Raw genomic sequence first — 21547 nt, 5'->3', positions numbered from 1 at the left:
CAATGCACGCTCTATAAAGAAGGCATAAGGTACCATGTCACTGATGGTGCCATGGCTGCGACTGACCAGTTTGGTGATCTCCTCAAATGGCCGCAGAAGTCTGCATGCGTCACGCATGAGCAGCCACTGGCGCAGTGAAAAAAAACCCCAGCTCCCAGAACCTGTTCTGCCGCAGAGTTCATACAGGTAGACGTTAACTGCACGTTTCTGCTGGAGCAGCCTATCAAGCATATAGAAGGTTGAGTTCCATCGCGTCGGGCAATCGCAAATAAGACGTCTGACCGGCAGATTGTGTTGCCGCTGAATGTCAGCAAGGCGAGCCATGGCCGTGTAAGATCTTCTGAAATGGGCCGAGATTTTCCTTGCCTGCTGCAAGATGTCCTGGACCCCAGGGTATTTGACAACGAATCGCTGCACGACCAAGTTAAGACGTGTGCCATGCATGGCACGTGCGTGATTTTGCCCTGTTTCAATGCGCTAAGCAGATTGGCACCGTTGTCACACACCACTTTACCAACTGTCAAATTGAGCGGTGTTAGCCACTGATCTGCCTGTGAACGCAAAGCTGAAAGGAGTGCCGGGCCAGTGTGGCTCTTGGCTTCCAGGCACAACAGACGCAGCACGGCATGGCAACGTCTCACCTGGCATGTCGAATAGGTTCTGGGGAGCTTGGGCGGCGTAGCGGAAGAGACGCTAGCAGCGGAAAAGGAGGAGTCAGCCGAGGAGGAGAGGGAGGAGGATGGAGTAGGAGGAGGAGGAGAAGAAGAGTCAGGCCTGCATGCAATCCATGGCGGTAAAACCAAATCTACACGGGTGCCACGGGTTACATGCTTGACGGCCGTCAGAAGGTTCACCCAGTGGGCAGTAAAAGTGATATACCTTCCCTGCCCGTGTTTGCTAGACCACGTGTCTGTGGTCAGATCTATCTTGGCACCGACAATGTGTGCCAGAGATACATTTACTTGCCGCTGAACATGGCCATATAGCTCTGGGATGCCCTTCTCTGAGAAATACTTCCTTCCTGGGACCTTCCATTGTGGTGTTCCAATGGCCACAAATTTGCGAAAGGCCTCAGAGTCCACCAGTTTATATGGCAGTAGTTGGCGGGCTATGAGTTCTGACAAGCCAGCCGTCGACCGTTGGGCAAGAGGGTTATCCGGCGTCATCATTTTTTTACGCTCGAACATTAGGCCCACGGAAGCCTGCCTTTTTGCAGAAAAACGTGAGCTTGGCGTGATGGAAGGTGGAGTGGAGGACAATTGTGAGGAGAAGGAGAAGTAGAAGACGAGGCTGGATGGTGAGAGCCTGGAGTGTGGCTTTGTGTGTTCCGTTGCTCCCACTCGTCTCGTGATGGCTGCTCATGTGCCTTCTTAAGGCAGTTGTCCCTAGGTGAGTGTTGGGCTTACCGTGACTAATGCGTTGACTGCAAAGATTGCAGATGGCAACGCTATTGTCAGCAGCGGACACGTTAAAAAAAGCCCACATTGCGGAGCCATGTGCCGGTGTCCTGGGAGCGCCAGATGTGACCGTACATGGTTGATGCCTCGCTCCTGATACATTAGTAGTCTGCTTTGTCCCTCCTGTTCTGCCTGCTTCTCCTCCCTATCTGCTGGTCCATATATCCCTCTGAACTCCCCTCCTCTTCCTCTCTTGTGGGCACCCACGTGACATCACTAGACACGTCATAATCGACGTCACCTTCCCCACCGCTATAATTAGAGATCTCGGAGTAGGCAGCAACACCGGGGACCAACCTCTCCCTTGGGCTGATCTGGGTACTGTTGTCAGACTGCTGAGTGGCGGTTGTTGCTACCTCCTCTTCCTGATCCAATACCAAGAGTGGCTGCGCATCAGAAATGTCTTGATATGGATCGGAAAATAATTCCTGTGACTCAAGCGGAAGGTATGTGGTGGTGGTGTTGTTGGTGGTAGTGTCTTTGGGGGTGCACATAGCAGAGAGTGAAGAAGAGGGTGCAGAAGAGTAAGGCTGAGTGAGCCACTCAACCAAGTCTGGTGCGTCCTTTAACCACTTTCAGACCGGACCATTTTGCTGGTAAATGACCAGAGGTCTTTTTACAATTTGGCACTGCGCTGCTTTAACTGGTAATTGCACGGTCATGCAATGTTGTACCCAAACGAAATTTGCGTCCTTTTTTTCCCACAAATAGAGCTTTCTTTTAAAGGTATTTGACTGACTCTGCGATTTTTATTTTTTTTGCGATATAAACGTAAAAAGACCGCAAATTTTGAAAAAAAATGATATTTTCTACTTTTTGTTATTAGAAAAATCCAATAAACTCAATTTTAGTCATACATTTAGGCCAAAATGTATTCAGCCACATGTCTTTGGTAAAAAAAAGTCAATAACTGCATATTTATTGGTTTGCGCAAAAGTTGTCACATCTACAAACTAAGGTACATTTTCTGGAATTTACGCAGCTTTTAGTTTATGACTGCCTATCTCATTTCTTGAGGTGCTAAAATGGCAGGGCAGTACAAAACCCCCCCAAATTACCCCATTTTGGAAAGTAGACACCCTAAGGAAATTGATAAGAGGCATGTTGAGCCCATTGAATATTTTATTTTTTTGCCGCAAGCGATTGAATAATGACAAAAAAAAAATATTTTTTTTTTTTACACAAAGTTGTCACTAAATGATATATTGCTCACACATGCCATGGTTATATGTGGAATTGTACCCCAAAATACATTCTGCTGCTTCTCCTGAGTACGGGGATACCACATGTGGTCGACTTTTTGGAAGCCTAGCCGCGTACGGGGCCCCGAAAGCCAAGCACCGCCTTCAGGATTTCTAAGGGCATACATGTCATTTTACTCCTCACTACCTATCACAGTTTTGAAGGCCATAAAATGCCAAGATGGCACAAAACCCCCACAAATGACCCCATTTTAGAAAGTAGACACCCCAAGCTATTTGCTGAGAGGCATGTTGAGTCCATGGAATATTTTATATTTTGCCACAAGTTGCGGGAAAATTACAAACTTTATTAATTTTTCACAAAGTTGTCACTAAATGATATATTGCTCACACATGCTATGGGAATATGTGAAATGACACCCCAAAATAAATTCTGCTGCTTCTCCTGAGTACGGGGATACCACATTTGTGGGACTTTTTGGGAGCCTAGCCGCGTACGGGGCCCCGAAAACCAAGCACCGCCTTCAGGCTTTCTAAGGGCGTAAATTTTTCATTTCACTCCTCACTACCTATTACAGTTTTGAAGGCCATAAAATGCCAAGATGGCACAAAACCCCCCCCAAATGACCCCATTTTAGAAAGTAGACACCCCAAGATATTTGCTGAGAGGCATGTTGAGTCCATGGAATATTTTATATTTTGCCACAAGTTGCGGGAAAATTACAAACTTTTATTTTTTTATTTTTCACAAAGTTGTCACTAAATGATATATTGCTCACGCATGCCATGGGCATATGTGAAATGACACCCCAAAATAAATTCTGCTGCTTCTCCTGAGTACAGGAATACCACATGTGTGGGATTTTTTGGGAGCCTAGCTGCGTACGGGGCCCCGAGAGCCAAGAACCGCCTTCAGGATTTCTAAGGGCGTAAATTTTTGATTTCATACCTCACTACCTATCACAGTTTTGAAAGCCATAAAATGCCAAAATAGCACAAAACCCCCCAAAATGACCCCATTTTGGAAAGTAGACACCCCAAGCTATTTGCCGAGAAGCATGGTGAGTATTTTGCAGCTCTCATTTGTTTTTGAAAATGAAGAAAAAAAAATAATGTATATTTTTTTTCTTTTTTTCAATTTTCAAAACTTTGTGACAAAAATGAAGGTCTGCAAAATACTCACCATACCTCTCGGCAAATAGCTTGGGGTGTCTCCTTTCCGAAATGGGGTCACTTGGGGGGATTTTGTGCTATCTGGGCATTCCATGGCCTCCGAAACTGTGATAGGCAGTGAGGAATGAAATCAAAAATTTACACCCTTAGAAATCCTGAAGGTGGTGCTTGGATTTTGGGGTACCGTACGCGGTTAGGCTCCCAAAAGGTCTCACACTTGTGGTATCCCCGTACTCAGGAGAAGCAACAGAATGTATTTTGGGGTGTAATTTTACATATAACCATGGCATGTTTGAGCAATATATCATTTAATGACAACTTTGTGCAAAAAAAAATAAAAATAATAATAATGTATTTTTTCCACAACTTTTGTCAAAATATAAAATATTCCATGGACTCGACATGCCTCTCAGCAAATAGCTTGGGGTGTCTACTTTCTAAAATGGGGTCATTTGGGGAGGTTTTGAACTGTCCTGGCATTTTATACACAACATTTAGAAGCTTATGTCACACATCACCCACTCTTCTAACCACTTGAAGAAAAAGCCCTTTCTGACACTTTTTGTTTACATGAAAAAATATTTTTTTTTTGCAAGAAAATTACTTTGAACCCCCAAACATGAAGTGTTTTTTTAAAGCAAAAGCCCTACCGATTAAAATGGTGGGTGTTTCATTTTTTTTTTTCACACGGTATTTGCGCAGCGATTTTTCAAACGCATTTTTTGGGGAAAAAACACACTTTTTTTATTTTAATGCACTAAAAATCACTATATTGCCCAAATGTTTGATGAAATAAAAAATATGATCTTAGGCCGAGTACATGGATACCAAACACGACATGCTTTAAAATTGCGCAGAAACGTGCAGCGGCGACAAACTACGTACATTTTTAAAAGCCTTTAAATGCCTTTACAGGTGACCATTTTAGATTTATGGAGGAGGTCTACTGCTAAAATTAGTACCCTCGATCTGACCTTCGTGGTGATACCTCACATGCATGGTGCAATTGCTGTTTACATATGACACCAGACCAACGCTTGCGTTCGACGTTGCGCCTTAGCAGGGGGGGACAGGGGTGTTTATTTTTTATTTTTTTATTATTTATTTTGCTTTTTTATTTTATTTTTAAACTGTTCCTTTCATTTATATATATTTTTTTATGATTTTTATTGTTATCTCAGGGAATGTAAATATCCCCTATGATTGCAATAGGTAGCGACAGGTACTCTTTTTTGAAAAAATTAGGGTCTATCAGACCCTAGATCTCTCCTCTGTCCTCAAAGCATCTGACCACACCAAGATCGGTGTGATAAAATGCTTTCCCAATTTCCCAATGGCGCTGTTTACATCCCGCAAAATCTAAGTCATGAAATGCTCGTAGCTTCCGGTGTCTTAGGCCATAGAGATGATTGGAGCCATTCTGGTCTCTGATCAGCTCTATGGTCAGCTGGCGGAACCACCGGCTGCATTCTCAGGTTCCCTGTTGGGACAGGAGAGCCTGAGAAAACCATGGAAGATGGTGCGGGGGGGGGGGGGACATTCCCTCCCACTGCTTGTAAAAGTAGTCTAGAGGCTAATTAGCCGCTAGGATTGCTTTTACATAAAAGCCGACCGCTGGCTGAAAAGAATGATACCAAGATGATACCTAAACCATTCTGGTATAAGCACTCAAAGTCCAGCAACATACCAGTATGTTGCTGGAACTGGTTGGGCATATACTGTAATTTTTTTTTTCATGCAGCCTGTGGGCTGAACGAAAAAAAAATATTGATCGGTGGGTATGCCAACCATTAGATACCTCCCTTCATCCACCCACTTCTAATGGTGGGCATACATGCACCATTTATATATGCCGAAGCATGGAGGCATCCTCCCGCAAAAGGTAGGAGCAGATCGCTCCTCCACCCCTTATGCCCCCATGCTTCGGCATATATGCTCTTTTTTAACTGTGGTGGTGAAATCACCCCCGACAGTGCTGGAGTCGCGGCTTTATGTATCGTGGGAGCAAACGCTGTTGCTGTCAAGATAAATAGATCCACGCTGCAACTGATTGGCGTACCTGCTAAGCAAATGATGGTTAACAATAAAACAAAGTAACATTACAGTATAACAGTAAGACATACCATACCTGCAAAGCAAATACAAAACAAAATAGCAAAAAATAACAAATTTAACCCAATCTGTGCCTAAAATATATACCGTATATACTCGAGTATAAGCCGAGATTTTCAGCCTCTTTTTTGAGGCTGAAAGTGCCCCCTCGGCTTATACTCGAGTCACCGCTGTCTGACTGCTCGATCAGCGTATCGAGCAGACAGACGGCGGACATTAAAATTCAAAAGCCGCGCCTCCTTCTCCGCCTCCGCCTGTGATAGGCGGAACACTGAATTTCCCAGCAGTCAGTGTTCCGCCTATCACGGACATCCGTTCATTCTCATACTACGGACGAGTATGAGAGGATGTCCGTGATAGGCGGAACACAGGCTGCTGGGAAATTGAGTGTTCCGCCTATCACAGGCGGAGGCGGAGGCGCGGCTTTTGAATTGTAGAATGGCCGCCGAGAAGAGCGGCGATCCTGGAGCGGCGATCCATCGGCACGACACGGGACAGAGGAGGCACGGGACGGAGGAGGCTCGGGACGACGGCGGCTCGGGACGGAGGCTTGGGACACAGGTAGGCTGGACACACACACAAGGCTGCACGGACACACACACACACACACACACACACACACACACACACACACACACACACACACACACAGGGATGGATGGATGGATGGATGGATACACACACACACACACACACACAGGGATGGATGGATGGATGGATGGATGGATGGATACACACACACACACACACACACAGGGATGGATGGATGGATGAATACACACACACACACACACACACACACAGGGATGGATGGATGGATGGATACACACACAGGGATGGATGGACGGACACACACACAGGGATGGATGGATGGATGGATGGATGGACACACACACAGGGATGGATGGACGGACACACACACAGGGATGGACGGACACACAGGGATGGACAGCCATGTCTCACCCTCGGCTTATACACGAGTCAATAAGTTTTCCAGTTTTTTGGGGGTAAATTGGGGGCCTCGGCTTATATTCGGGTCGGCCTATACTCGAGTATATACGGTATATGCCGAAGCATGGGGGCATCCTCCCGCAAAAGGTAGGAGCAGATCGCTCCTCCACCCCGTATGCCCCCATGCTTCGGCATATATGCTCTTTTTTAACTGTGGTGGTGAAATCACCTCCGACAGTGCCAGAGTCGCGGCTTTACGTATCGTGGGAGCAAACGCTGTTGCTGTCAAGATAAATAAATCCGCGCTGCAGCAGAATGGCGTACCTGCTAAGCAAATGATGGTTAACAATAAAACAAAGTAACATTACAGTATAACAGTAGGACTTACCATACCTGCAAAGCAAATACAAAAAAAAATAGCAAAAAATAACACATTTAACACAATCTGTGCCTAAAATATATATATGCCGAAGCATGGGGGCATCCTCCCGCAAAAGGTAGGAGCAGATCGCTCCTCCATCCCGTATGCCCCCATGCTTCGGCATATATGCTCTTTTTTAACTGTGGTGGTGAAATCACCTCCGACAGTGCTGGAGTCGCGGCTTTACGTATCGTGGGAGCAAACGCTGTTGCTGTCAAGATAAATAAATCCACGCTACAGCTGAATGGCGTACCTGAAAACAAAAAATGGTTAACAATAAAACATTGCAGAATAGAATACAGTACAAAGGAGCAGAACAATAGAGAGAGAATAGAGAGAGAGAGAACAATAAAACGACAACTATTTTTGTTTTTTTTATTTTATATATTTTTTTTTTTTTTGTTTTTTTTACTTTTTTTTTTTTTTTAAAGTGGTTGTATACCCACATTTTTAACTTTTAGCTACAGGAAAGCCTATAATAAGGCTTACCTGTAGGTAAAAAAAATATCTCCTAAACCTGTACGGTTTAGGAGATATTCCCCTCGGTATGCGCCGCTGACTGCAGCGGCGCATGCGCACAAGGGGTTTCTCGCCGTCAAAATCCGGCAGCAGCCGAGCGGCCGGACTGAAATCTCCCGCGCGCATGCGCGGGAGTGACGATATCGCGGCTCCGGCCACTCACAGCGCCGGAGCCGCGATACCCGGAAGAAACGCTGAGGGAGCATGTCAGCTCCCTCGGCGTGGATCGGGCCAGATGTCGGGGCCTCGTTCTAAGGTAAGTATTTCATAATGAGCTAGTATGCGGTGCATACTAACTCATTATGCCTTTTGCTTTGCAGGTTTAAAAAAAAAAAAAAATGTGCGGGTTTACTACCGCTTTAAACACTTTTTTATGTAACTTTAACACTTCTGTTGTAACGGTTCCAGCGGTTTGGGTCTCTCAAAGTGCGATGGCATCTTGGGAGACCCTGTGAATGTGTGCCTAGCCTGTGCAATGCTGTACCCTACTCTAAAACTCAACTAGTTCATGGTAGCGTTCAAAACATTCACCAATGCAAAGACCAGGATTGTCAGGACAGCGGGGACAACAATAACGGGTGTCACGCCTATATCCGCGCTTTCTGCAGACACGACATTTTCTTTGGGGGGCTTGTTGGGTAGGGGTAATCGGGAGGACATAAGGATAATGCCTCTCATGCAGCCGGCTTACTGCATCTGGTTGGGGAACGTGAGGTGGAGCACCGCCTGGATACAGAAGGGCTCTGACGATATCCTCCTGGAATTTAAGGAAGGATCCAGTCCGTCCTGAAACTTTGTGTAGTACATAAGCATTCAGTATAGCCAATTGGAATAAATAAACAGACACTTTTTTGTACCAGCGTCTGGCCTTACGGGCAACTAGATACGGCGCCAATAACTGGTCATTGAGGTCCACCCCTCCCATGTTAAGGTTATATTTGTGGACACAGAGGGGTTTCTCCACAATACCAGTCGCCGTAGGAATTTGGACCGTCGTGTCTGCATGAAGGGAGGTAAGAACGAAAACATTCTTATTATCCCTCCACTTCATAGCGAGCAAATTATTACTGCGCAAGCAGGCTCTCTCCCCCAGCCTAAGACGGGACTCTACAAGCTGCTGGGGAAAGCCCCGGCGATTAGGTCGCACGGTGCCACATGCTCCAATCTGCTGATCAAGTGACTAAACAGTGGCACGCTTGTGTAATAATTGTCCACGTACAAGTGGTACCCCTTTCCGAATAAGGGTGACACCATGTCCCACACTATCTTGCCAGCGCTTCCTATGTAGTCAGGGCAGTTCTCCGGCTCTACGTGACTATCTTTACCCTCATAAACCATAAAACTACGTGTATAGCCTGTGGCCCTGTCAGAGTTTATACATCTTGACCCCGTATCTGGAACGCTTGTTGGGGACGTATTGTTTGAATGACAAGCGACCAGAAAACTTAATCAGGGACTCATCAACGCAGACAACTTGATGGGGAGTAAACAAGTCTGCAAAACGTTGGTTGAAGTGGTTTATGAGGGGCCGAATTTTGTAGAGCCGATCGTATTCAGGGTCTCCACGAGGACGACAGAGTTCATTGTCGCTGAAGTGCATGAACCGCAAAATCTGCTCGTATCGTGCCCTGGACATGGAAGCAGAGAACACGCGCATATGGTGAATTGGGTCAGTGGACCAATATGACCGCAACTCACTCTTTTTGGTTATGCCCATGTTGAGGGAGAGGCCCAGAAAGATTTTAAATTCGGAAACCGTAACTGGTTTCCATTGTCTGGCAAGGGCGGACTGGGGAATAGTGGCGATGTGTTGACCAGCGTACAAATTGGTTTGGTCCACAATAGATCTATAGAGATCTTCGGTGAAAAACAGTGAGTAAAAGTCAAGTGTCGTAAAATCAACTGTTTCCACGTTAATGCCAGGTTGGCCAGTGAATGGGGGAAGTACGGGTTCTGCAGAAGTGGTGGGCACCCAATTAGGATTGGCGAATTCTGCAGGAAGGGCACTATGGGTACGACGGGCCTGTCTTTGTCTTGGTGGCAGCGGGACACTACTTGTGCTTGCCACCTCGCCAGCTTGAACTGCACTTATGGGACTCGCCACGTCACCACGTGTTACTGCAGTGCTGGATGTACGTCCAGGGTGTACTAGGCCGCTGGTGCTTGCCAGTTCACCAGAAGGATGAGCGGCTCTAGTACGTCTCTGCTCCATACGAGTGACCTGCGGTTCCTGCACCTGAACAACAGAATACATTCGGGATCGGGCACACCTGTCCTTAACAGGGACCTCATCTCCGTCGTCAGAGCTATCTGTCATGGAGCCGCTGTCCTCTACAGGATCGTATTCTGAGCCTGAATCTGACAGATGAGTGACGTCCTCTTCACTATCTGTCATGCTCAGAAACGTGTAGGCCTCTTCACTAGTGTACCTTCGCTTTGCCATTTTGGGCTCTAAATTTAGGGGTACACTAGTGAGACTCACAGGTAAAAAAGCACCTAGCCTGTCAGCGACAAAAAAAACTGTTAGCGATCGCAGGGATCAAGCCTGACTCTGCGAACGCTGCAGTTATGTGTGTTGGGTTTTGTAAGTGACAGTGATCAATCGATACTGCACTTGGGTGGGCTGGGCTGGGCTTGGCGGAGGGGCTAAACGCAGGTGCTAGCAGGTATCTGGGCTGATCCCGCTAACAATGCGTTTTGGGAAACCTAAAATGCTGGCAACGCTAATATAGATCTGATCAGATACTATATTACTAAGGGAGGTGTATGCTTTGCGCGTGGGTGTTAGCGGTACTGGCACTAACCTGACGCTGGGGCGACGCAGACCTTATCTGACCCTCAAACTTATATCACCCATCGGGTGATCAGGGGGTTAAACCTTTATTAGGTAATAAATGGCGGGTGCCCTGAAACAAAAAAAAAATAACTTACCAACCAGCGTCACCTGTAACAGTTATATGGTGATCACTGGTGAAAGGGTTAACTAGGGGGCAATCAGGGGGCTTTATGCGGTAGTATATGGGGGTCCCTGACGCTATAAAAAGCTGCGGCGAACCTAAATACTTACCTGCCTAACTAGCGTCACCTGTGACACTAATACAGCGATCAGAAAAACGATCGCTTATTAGTGACACTGGCGATGGGGGGTGATCACGGGGTTAAACCTTTATTGGGGGGGTTAGGGGGGTACCCTAGAGCTAAAGGGGGCTAACCCTAACTGCCCTAACAGTTATTACAGTCACAAATGACACCAATGCAAAAAAAAAAATGCAATTGGTGTCACTGGGACTGGGGGTGCAGGGGTGATTGGGGGGGTGATCGGGGGTGAAGGGGGGGGTGAAAAGTGTGCCTGGCGTGTTCTACTGTTAGTGTAGTGTTAGGTGCAACTCACAGTTCCTCTCTCCTCGGTACCGGAACGAAAAAGACCGACACGAGGAGGGATTACATCACTTCCTCTGCCTGTGTTTACATTACAGGAGAGGAAGTGATGTCACGGAGCATTTCCATTCGTCAGGAGCGATCGCGAGGGGGTGGCCATGAATGAATGGCCGCCCCCTCATCCCGGATCGCTCCTGAACGAATACTGACCGCCGCAGGCACCGGGGGGGCCCGATCGGGCCCCCCACCCGCAGGAAGGCAGGGACGTATATATACGCCCATATGCCTGCCCGTGCCATTCTGTCGACGTATATCGTCATGCGGCGGTTGGCAAGTGGTTAAATGAATTGAACGCACCTTCTGCAACTTCCCACTTTGGCTCAAGCCTGTTGCTACTGCCCTACCCCTACCACCCCTGCGGAAGGGCCTGCCTCTTCCTCTGCCTGTCATTTTTTAAATGACCCTGTGACAAAACTCTCAGTCCCTATACCGAAGAAGGACTGCTGCAGTATAGGGCAGCGGTCAGCAGTAGTGCACCTCAACCCTATGTATTGTGGACCTATACCAGTCCTTATAGAATAGCAGACTGTACCTCACTCAACCCTATGTACTATAGCACCCTACACCAGGTTATTACCAGTCCTTATAAGGAGCTTTGTGGAACAAGTAGGTTGTGTGTGACTGATTAGCAGACTGTACGTCAGTCCCTATACCGATGAAGGACTGCTGCAGTATAGGACAGCGGTCAGCAGTAGTGCACCTCAACCCTATGTATTGTGGACCTATACCAGTCCTTATAGAATAGCAGACTGTACCTCACTCAACCCTATGTACTATAGCACCCTACACCAGGTTATTACCAGTCCTTATAAGGACCTTTGTGGAACAAGTAGGTTGTGTGTGACTGATTAGCAGACTGCAGCAGAAGGGCAGCAGTCAAGTATAATATTCTTTCTATATTTGGAAGAAAGAATATTATACGTGTACAAGCCTATTACCATACCACTGATACCAGTCCGGAAAAGAACCTTTGTGGACCTAATATAGTAACAGCTACTGATTAAACTGACCCTCACTGCCTCACACACAGCTTCCTGCCTGTCCCTATATAAACTGACAAAACAGAGGCTACTGGAACAATAACTGGATTAGCACTTTTGTGGACCTGATAGTAACAGCTAATGACTAAACTGACTGTCCCTGCAGCACACACCGTCCTGTCCCTTTCTCTAAACTGACAAAAGACACTCAGGCTGCTGCAACAATCAGTAGCACAGCAAACCTATATCCTGAACTACACCTAACACCTATACCAGTCCTGAAAAGAACTAGAATAATAGAACAGAATAGAATTTTTTTTTGCAGATTACCATTTGTTTTAATAAGATCTCCTGCAGACTATTAGCATCTATTTCATTTTTTTGCAGATCTCCTGCAGACTATTAGCATCTATTTATTTTTTAGCAGATCTCCTGTAGACTATTAACAGCCATTTCACTTTTTTTTTGCAGATCTCCTGCAGACTGTTAGAATCAATTTCATTTTTCTTTTTTTTTTGCAGATTACTATTTATTTCCATCAGATCTCCTGCAGTATATTAACATCTATTTAATTTTTTTGCAGATCTCTGAAAATTATTTAATTAAAAAATTTGAATTCATACTATTCGAAATTCAAATTTATTCTATTTGATATTTGAATTTCAGAAGATGGTTGTATATTCTTTCTATTTTATTCTATTAAATTATATTTTTTTCTATTCTTTTCTATTTGAAGTAGAAATTTTGGAAGATGGTTAGTTACTTACTTATATACATCTGTCACATCAACTTCTCATACTTGCAGTGTACCAGTGCCAAAAAACACACACATCTTATTTCATTTATATTTATCACATCAATGAAGTTGTCAACATGTCTGATTGAAGAAGCCACGGATGTCGATCGCAAGGCAAGTACATATGCTGTATGTCATTGTCCACTTGCCACGTCACCTGCCACAAGTTGTGTATTGTACATTTGCCATGACACCTGCCACAAGTGCCACATGACCAAGTTGTGTATTGTCCACTTGCCACGTCACCTGCCACAAGTTGTGGAATGTCCACTTGCCACGTCACCTGCCACAAGTTGGTTCCTAGCACCAAGTGACCCCAAGATATGGACAATATGTCAACTTGTCAAGCACTTTTCTGCAGCAGAGAATGACATTTTGCGAACCGAATTTGGGGTCCCGTAACTCGGGGTCACTTGGAGCTAGAAACCCCAAATTTGGTATGCAAACACAATAGAACTAGCACTACAACATCTACAAATTGGGGTTTCTAGCACCAAGTGACCCCAAGTTATGGTGCCCCAAACTCGGGTCGCAAAATGTCAAGCACTTTTCTGCAGCAGAGAATGACATTTTGCGACCTGAATTTCCTCGGGGTTACTTGGAGCTAGAACCCCTAAATTTGGACATGTTGTAGTGCTAGTTCTATTGTGTTTTCATACCAAATTTGGGGTTTCTAGCTACAAGTGGCCTCGAGATACGTGGCCCCATATTCGGGTCGCAAAATGTCATTCTCTGCTGCAGAAAAGTGCTTGACATTTTGCGACCTTGAATTTGGGGCCCCATAACTCAGGGTCACTTGGTGCTAGAAACCCCAAATTTGGAGATGTTGTAGTGCTAGTTCTATTGTGTTTTCATACCAAATTTGGGGTTTCTAGCTACAAGTGGCCTCGAGATACGTGGCCCCAAATTCGGGTCGCAAAATGTAATTTTTCGAATTTGATTCGAATTTCGTTTGGTAATTCGGATGCATCCGAATGTCCGAATAATGAAAATTCGTCCGAATTTTGATCCGGAACTAAACTAAATGCACATGTCTAGTCGGAGCCCCAGTCCCTGGGTGAGATAGCTGCTGCCATAAAATGATACAGCTGTGTAGAAAGCTTCTGTGAGAGACTTTCTGCAAACAGAGAGCTGGACGGACTAAGAAGGCATGTTCCAGCACCAAGATACCACCTGTGGACTGCATGTTGTATGCTAGGGGGCATAGCACTTCCACCCAGCATCAAACCCTCCTGAGAACTAGTGGGGAGAAAGAGAACCCTGTGAGGTTCAGTGTTGGACCTGCCGCCAACTGGGACATGTGGTTGCCCAACGTCCAAAGCAGGAGGAGCCATTGGAATGCAACATGCGACAATGTCACTCTGTACATGCTTAGTACAGTGTGTGGTGCGGGTCAATAAATACAATCTAATCTCATGCAATGATGTCATCAAGCTCCACCCTATGTGTTACGCCCCAATTAATTCATGTGACTGTGATGTAATGCGATTTATATGGAAAGCCCTCTGTAATCCCTTTCCTTTTCCTTTGCCTTAAGATATATATGCATGGATATAAGAAGAGGAGTAAACATCACTCAAAACCTTTGAACTCCTAGAGGGAATAAGCGTTTTTGACCTCTGCAATGGGCAGGTCATATTAAGAGGTGAGAGAACATCTGTAGTGGAGCACTGGCTAAAGGAGTGATGTTATGGTGAAACAATATACACAAGCACAGAAGATTTTATAGTGAAGCACAGGAAGAATATTCACAGTTACATATATGGTTACGTATATGGTCTAGCACATGGGACTGAAAATATTAGTTATTCATTTTATTATATGTTTTTATGGACACATGAGGATCATGGTTTTAATGTTTTTGCATTAAACAGCATGAGGTGGTTGAATTTTTGTTATTATTTTTTTTCTGATGTGTGCATTGTAAATTGTTTTTGAATAGAGTTGCACTTATACATATCTATATATGTGTATTTTCACACCATATGTGTATATTTCTGAAAAAAAGCACAATATTTTTTACTTTTTGCTATAATAAATATCCAATTTTAAAAAAAAAACAACAATTTTTTTCCTCAGTTTAGACCGATATGTATTCCTCTGCATATTTTTGGTAAAAAAAATCACAATAAGTGTATATTGATTGGTTTGTGCAAAAGTTATAGCATCTACAAAATAGGGGATAGATTTATGGCATTATGGTGGACACATCGGACACTTTTGACACATTTTTGGGACCGTTCACATTTACACAGCGATCGGTGCTATAAAATTGCACTGATTACTGTGTAAATGTGACTGGCAGGGAAGGGGTTAACACCAGGGGGTGCTGCAGGGGTTAATATGTTCCCTATGGGAGTAATTCTAACTGTGGGGGGAGGGGACTCACAAGGGGAGGAGACCGATCAGTGTTCCTCTGTACTGGGAACACACCATCGGTCTCCTCTCCACTGACAGGACGTGGATCTGTGTGTTTATATACACAGATCCACGGTCCTGCTGTGTTCCCGGGCAATCGCGGGTGCCTGGCGGACATCGCGACCACTGGGCACGTGCATCGGGTCCCGAGCAATGCCGCGGGTGCAAGTGCGCCGCCGGAGGAACGCACCCCCTAGACAGCCGGGAATGAGAGGACGTCATATGACACCCACCCAGGATGGGAGATCCCATCTGTGGGCATCATATGACTATACGCCGGGCTGAAGTGGTTAAACATCCTTCCTAACCAGACCAATTTTCAGCTTTCAGTGCTCTCACAATTTGAATGACAATTACTCAGTCATGCAACACTGTACCCATATGAAATGTTTGTTCTTTTTTTTTCACACAAATAGAGCTTTCTTTTGGTGGTATTTAATCACTGTTTTTTTTATTTTTTGCGCTATAAATCAAAAAGACAGAAAATGTAGTAAAAAAAAATAATAATTCTTTCTTTCTGTTAAAATTTATTGCAGAGTATTGGCAGAGTATTGCACAGTATGGGCAGAGTACTGTCACTGAGCAGCGCTGTGGGCACTACACATCCAGCCGACAGCGCTGCTGCAATCTCTCCTCCTCTCCCCTCACAGTGTACCGATCGGTACACAGAGAGGAGGGAGGAACCGGCATCATGTCATGTTTGTTTACAAGTGTTTGCTCCGTCATTTGACAGAGCAATCACGTAGTAAACGGGTGCTACCAGCGGCTGTTTACCGTGATCCGTAATGCGCCGGCGGTCAAGGATGTTTGCGGAAGCGTGCCCCAGGAGGCGCTCAAGAGCAAGATTCTGGGAGGACATCCATGGACGCCCTCCCAGAAAAACACGACCGCGCTGTAGCTGTCCTTGGGCTATGGGCCAGTCAGCAAGTGGTTAAAGAGGTGGAGATCTACCTGAACAACAAGGGAGAAGTGAAAGATCACCAGGCATAATGTCGCCCCTTCAGACTTTATTTTTCAGACCTTATTTAAACCTCTAATTGCAGTATTACCATGCCTCAAGTGCGTGCATTGCATGGCAATAATGGTTTTAAATCAGGTGATGAGGAAGCAACATATCGTCTCTTCACCTCCTGTCAAAACACACGGGGATCACTTTTCAGAGGAGCAGCCGTGCCTGCTGCACTTGTGAATGAGCCTTTAGTTGCATTTGGCAGCAACACCCTTAGGGCCCATTCACACACAGTTGGGGGTGGTAAAACAGCAGGATATAATAGAAGTCTATGGCTAATAGCAGCAAACCCGCCGGGAAGCTGCATGTACACTGCACCCGCAGTGTGTGTAAACCGCAGTGCATCAGTGTGAAAGCAGCCTTATACTATTATGCCCAGTGTATTGCTTCACACTGACCTGAAGATCTCTTCTTCCCTGCTGCTGGCACCACTCTGGAGACCCCTAGCCAGGATAAGAGGAGGATTGCAGTTGGTGTTACTCTGAATGGGACAGGAGCCAGCACTACAGAGGAGGCTCTTGCTTTCTACTACAGCTCCAACTTTACAAGTAATTCCTCTGCATTGCACTTTGTTTGATGCTCTGGAATGGTGGGTCAGCAAGCCCAGACCAAGATCTACCAGTCACCTGTCTGCGATCTACTGGTAGATCATGATCTACAGGTTGCTTACCCCCCAACCTAAATGAACAATGAACATTGGAATACATAGGAAAAGGACGCAAAGAATGAGGGAAAACAAAGAAGAGTAAAACATTTTTTTTTTTTCTACATCCACTGGTTGTATTTCTACATCTGAAAAAGGTAATACTACTTGTCTTGTGGTGTTGCTTTTATTCAGGACTTTTATGTTGATGTAAGAAAACACCACACTAATCTGCAACTTCAAGACAGGCAAATAATGTGCTAATTTAGTATTTGGATTGTGCTGTACTGTACAGTATTTGTGCATGGCCATTCTTGGATGAAGCAATAATCTATATTGATGTGTACTGTTTAAATCTTAAAGCTAAACTTTCTCTTAACAATGCCCAGTGTCCTATGAGCTCATGCTTTCATAGACCCACCCCCTAGGAATTTATTATCAGTCTGACCTAAGCTCACAGTAAAACGGTGCATCCATCACTACATACAGCAAAAGAAGAAGAAAAAGTGGGAGGAAGGGGGGGCAATCCTGGAAGAGAAAAAGGTTAAAGGAAGGGGCTTAATGCCGTGGAATATAAAGATGTCCAACCTGGATGTGGGATTTAAGGATTACTTTGATTATTTTGCAGTACTGGGTTGGCTTGAATCTAAGTACTTAGAAGGAATCTACTTATATGCAAATGAAGAGATAACTTTACACCAATTAGTTATATGGTAAGTCAATATTTGTGCAGCAATAAATAAAGATTATCATTAATGTTTCTAGTATCTTTTTTTGATTTATTTATTTTACATGTTACTGGAAGCAATACTTTTACATTTGAATTCTTGAAAGAGATAACATTGTAGATGGTTCCAGCATAATGTATTTAGCCCACCATGCCATATTCAGTGCATTGCTTTTCTGGGTCTTCATTTGGTATTAGGACATATTTGCAGGCCTTCCGATCAAATTTGAATATGCAATTTCTGTTCTTGCTAATTGGTCTCCCATAACTGGAAAAAAAATAAATACATTATCAGTTACATCTGTTATTCTATGGACCACAGCTAGACATGCAAGTCATTGAGCCCTATAAGAACAAGGTATGTGTCGCGCCACCCCCGAAGGAGCCCCTTGGTGAATTTGGATTCTCTGATCTGGGCCTCAGCTCCAAGAATGACCTCAGCCCTACTGACACACCTGGTTAACCCCCTTCCCGACCAAGCCCTTTTTTACGATACCCTAACAAAATTTTCCCATAACTTGAGCTTACTTTTGGTGGTATTTGATCACCTCTGCAGTTTTTATTTTTTGAGCTATAAACAAAAAAAGAGCAAACATTAAAAAAAAAAAAAGCCATATTTTTTACTTTTTGCTATAATAATTATCCCCCAAAAAAATATATAAAAAAATAATTTCTTCCTCAGTTTAGGCCAATGTGTATTCTTCGACATATTTTTGGTAAAAAAAAAATCGCAATAAGTGTATATTGATTGGTTTGTGCAAAAGTTATCGCGTCTACAAAATATGGGATATATTTATGCCATTTTTATTTTTATTTTTATATTAGTAATGGTGATGATCTGCAATTTTTATCATGACTGCGACATTGTGGCAGATAGATTGAACACTTTTGACACTATTTTGGAACCATTGGCATTTATACAGCGATCAGTGCTATAACAATGCACTGATTACTGTGTATATGTCACTGGCAGGGAAGGAGTTAAACACTAGGGGACGATCAAGGGGTTAAGTATGTCCCCTGGGCATATTATAACTGTAGGGGGATGGGCTCACAAGAACATGACAGAGATCGCTGCTCTTGATCACTGGGAGCAGTAGATCCCTATCATGTTGCTAGGCAGAACAGGGAAATGCCTTGTTTACATAGGACATCACCCTGTTCTGCCTCTCTGTGTCACGTTCGCAGGCCACCAGTGGACAACGAGTCTGTGGGACCCGCGGGCACACGCGCGCCTGCTAGCCGATGATGACGCAGTTTTGTATGGGTACGTTGTTTTGCGCACCCGTGCCACTTTGCTGATGTATATTGGCGTCAGGAGGTTAGCAAGTGGTTAAGGACACGTGGTAAATATCGTTATCATGGCTGTGGATTATCACCAAAAATAGACACACACCTGATAGTAGATATGTGCATTTGTTTTTGTCCGAATGCATTTTCGTCCGAATTTCAGGTATTTTCGTTATCGTTTAAAGCATAGCATCCGAAAAAATAAATAAAAGATCCGACATAAATAAATGCTTTATTTTTGTTTTCGTTTTGACACAGTTTGATACAGATAGGAGATTCAACGTGAATCTGCCAATAACAATCTGTGTCTATTGAACTTGTATCATAACAGTCCATTCACACAGGAGCAACACGACTTCCAGCATGGCTTTGGGAGGCAACTTGGACACGACTTGAGTGTGAATCACAGCGCGACTTACAACACAACTTTAATGTAAAAAAATAAACAGCATGGGTTCCCCTTCAAGAGCATACCAGGCCCTTAAGGTCTGGTATGGATATTAAGGGGAACCCCGCGCCCAAATAAATGGCGTGGGGGTCCCCCTCAAAATGAATACCAGGCCCTTCAGGTCTGGCATGGATTTTAAGGCGAACCCTGCACAAAAAAAAGGCGTGGGGTCCCCCTCAAAATCCATACCAGACCCTTATCCGAGCACGCAACCTTGCAGGCCGAAGGAAAAGAGGGGGACGAGGGAGCACCCCCCCTCCTGAACCATACCAGGCCACATACCCTCAACATTGGGAGGATGCTTTGGGGTCCCCCCCAAAGCACCTTGTCCCCATGTTGATGAGGACAAGGGCCTCATTCCCACAACCCTGGCCGGTGGTTGTGGGGGTCTGCGGGTGGGGGGCTTATCGGAATCTGGAAGCCCCCTTTAACAAGGAGACCCCCAGATCCCGGCCTCCCCCCTGTGTTAAATGGTAAGGGGGTACAAAAGTACCCCTAATATTTCACCAAAAAAGTGACAACAGTGTTACAAATGACAGGAGACGGTCTTTGACAAGTCCTTTAATAAAGTCTTCTTTCATCTTCTTTCTTCTGGTCTTCTTCCTCCTTCTTTTCTTCATCTTTCGGTTTCTTCCTCCATCTTCTTCTTCCTCCGATCCGCTTCTTCTTGCTCCATGTTCTCGTCCGACATCTTCCTCCACGGCGTCTCTTCTTCATTCTCAGGCCGCTCTGTGCAATGGGAGGCTCCTGCTGTGTGACGCTTCTCTTCTTCTGACAGTTCTTATATAACGGAGGGTGGGGCCACATGGTGACTCCGCCCTCTCTGATGCATGGAACCATGAGTGGCAATGGTGGTCCGCCCTCCGTTAAATAAGAACTGTCAGAAGAAGAGAAGCGTCACACAGCGGGAGTCTCTCATTGCGCGGAGCGGCCCGAGAACGAAGAAGATGCCAGATGAGAACACCGGAGCAAGAAGAAGCGAATCGGAGGAAGAAGAAGATGGAGGAAGAAGATGAAGAAACCGAAGGATGAAGAAAAGAAGGAAGAAGACCAGAAGAAAGAAGATGAAGGAAAACTTTAATAAAGGACTTGTCAAAGACCGTCTCCTGTAATTTTTAACACTTTTGTCACTTTTTTGGTGAAATGGTAGGGGTACTTTTGTACCCCCTTACCATTTCACACAGGGGGGAGGCCAGGATCTGGGGGTCCCCTTGTTAAAGGAAGCTTTCAGATTCAGTTAAGCCCCCCACCCGCAGACCTCCACAACCACTGGCCAGGGGTGTGGGGATGAGGCCCTTGTCCGCATCAACATGGGAACAAGGTGCTTTGGGGGGGACCCTAAAGCATCCTCCCAATGTTGAGGGCATGTTGCCTGGTACGGTTCAGGAGGGGGGACGCTCTCTCATCCCCCCCTCTTTTCCTGCGGCCTGCCAGGTTGCGTGCTCGGATAAGGGTCTGGTATGGATTTTGAGGGGGACCCCCACGCCATTTTTTATTTATTTTTTGGCACAGGGTTCCCCTTAATATTCATGCCAGACCTGAAGGGCCTGGTATGGATTTTGAGGGGGACTCCACAACATTTTTTTTGTGTGGGGTTCCCCTTAAAATCCATGCCAGACCTGAAGGGCATGGTATGGAATTTTGGGAGACCCCCACGGATTTTTTTTTCTTTTTTTTTTCTTAATGCTAATGCTAACATGACCTGTGTGCAATGCAAATAGCCTTAAAAAACCCATAGAAGATGTACAATATTAGAATCCTACTATAGCTTGTAGTCAAAATATTCGACCAGGAATGTATGATTGCAGCATCATAAGTGAGTTTCGCTGCTCCTTCGAATCTTCTTTAAACATTCGACAGACACCATAAGCCTTCAATGACAGATTTGACCTTAATTCATTTGTATTTTTGGACGAATGCAATTTTTTAATGAAAAACGAAATTCTGAAATAAAATATTTCAA

At 45.0% G+C, this 21547-nt stretch overlaps 1 long non-coding RNA gene across 1 annotated transcript in view; it reads right to left on the bottom strand.

Moving 5' to 3' along the window:
- Window positions 1-18072: 18072 nt before the first annotated feature.
- The window catches only part of LOC143930241 (uncharacterized), a 55013-nt gene continuing 51538 nt past the window's right edge, over window positions 18073-21547 (bottom strand). Inside the window, exon 3 of the long non-coding RNA XR_013262733.1 lies at window positions 18073-18114. This is a non-coding gene — a long non-coding RNA (uncharacterized LOC143930241). The remainder of the gene's footprint in view (window positions 18115-21547) is intronic.

This window comes from Lithobates pipiens, unplaced genomic scaffold, assembly GCF_037356315.1.
Source record: "Lithobates pipiens isolate NorthernLeopardFrog02 unplaced genomic scaffold, aLitPip1_a1.2 Scaffold_25, whole genome shotgun sequence".
Taxonomy (NCBI): Eukaryota; Metazoa; Chordata; class Amphibia; order Anura; family Ranidae; genus Lithobates; species Lithobates pipiens.
The sequence above is the reverse complement of the archived record's forward strand: the minus strand, read 5'-3'. Positions and strand labels throughout refer to the sequence as shown.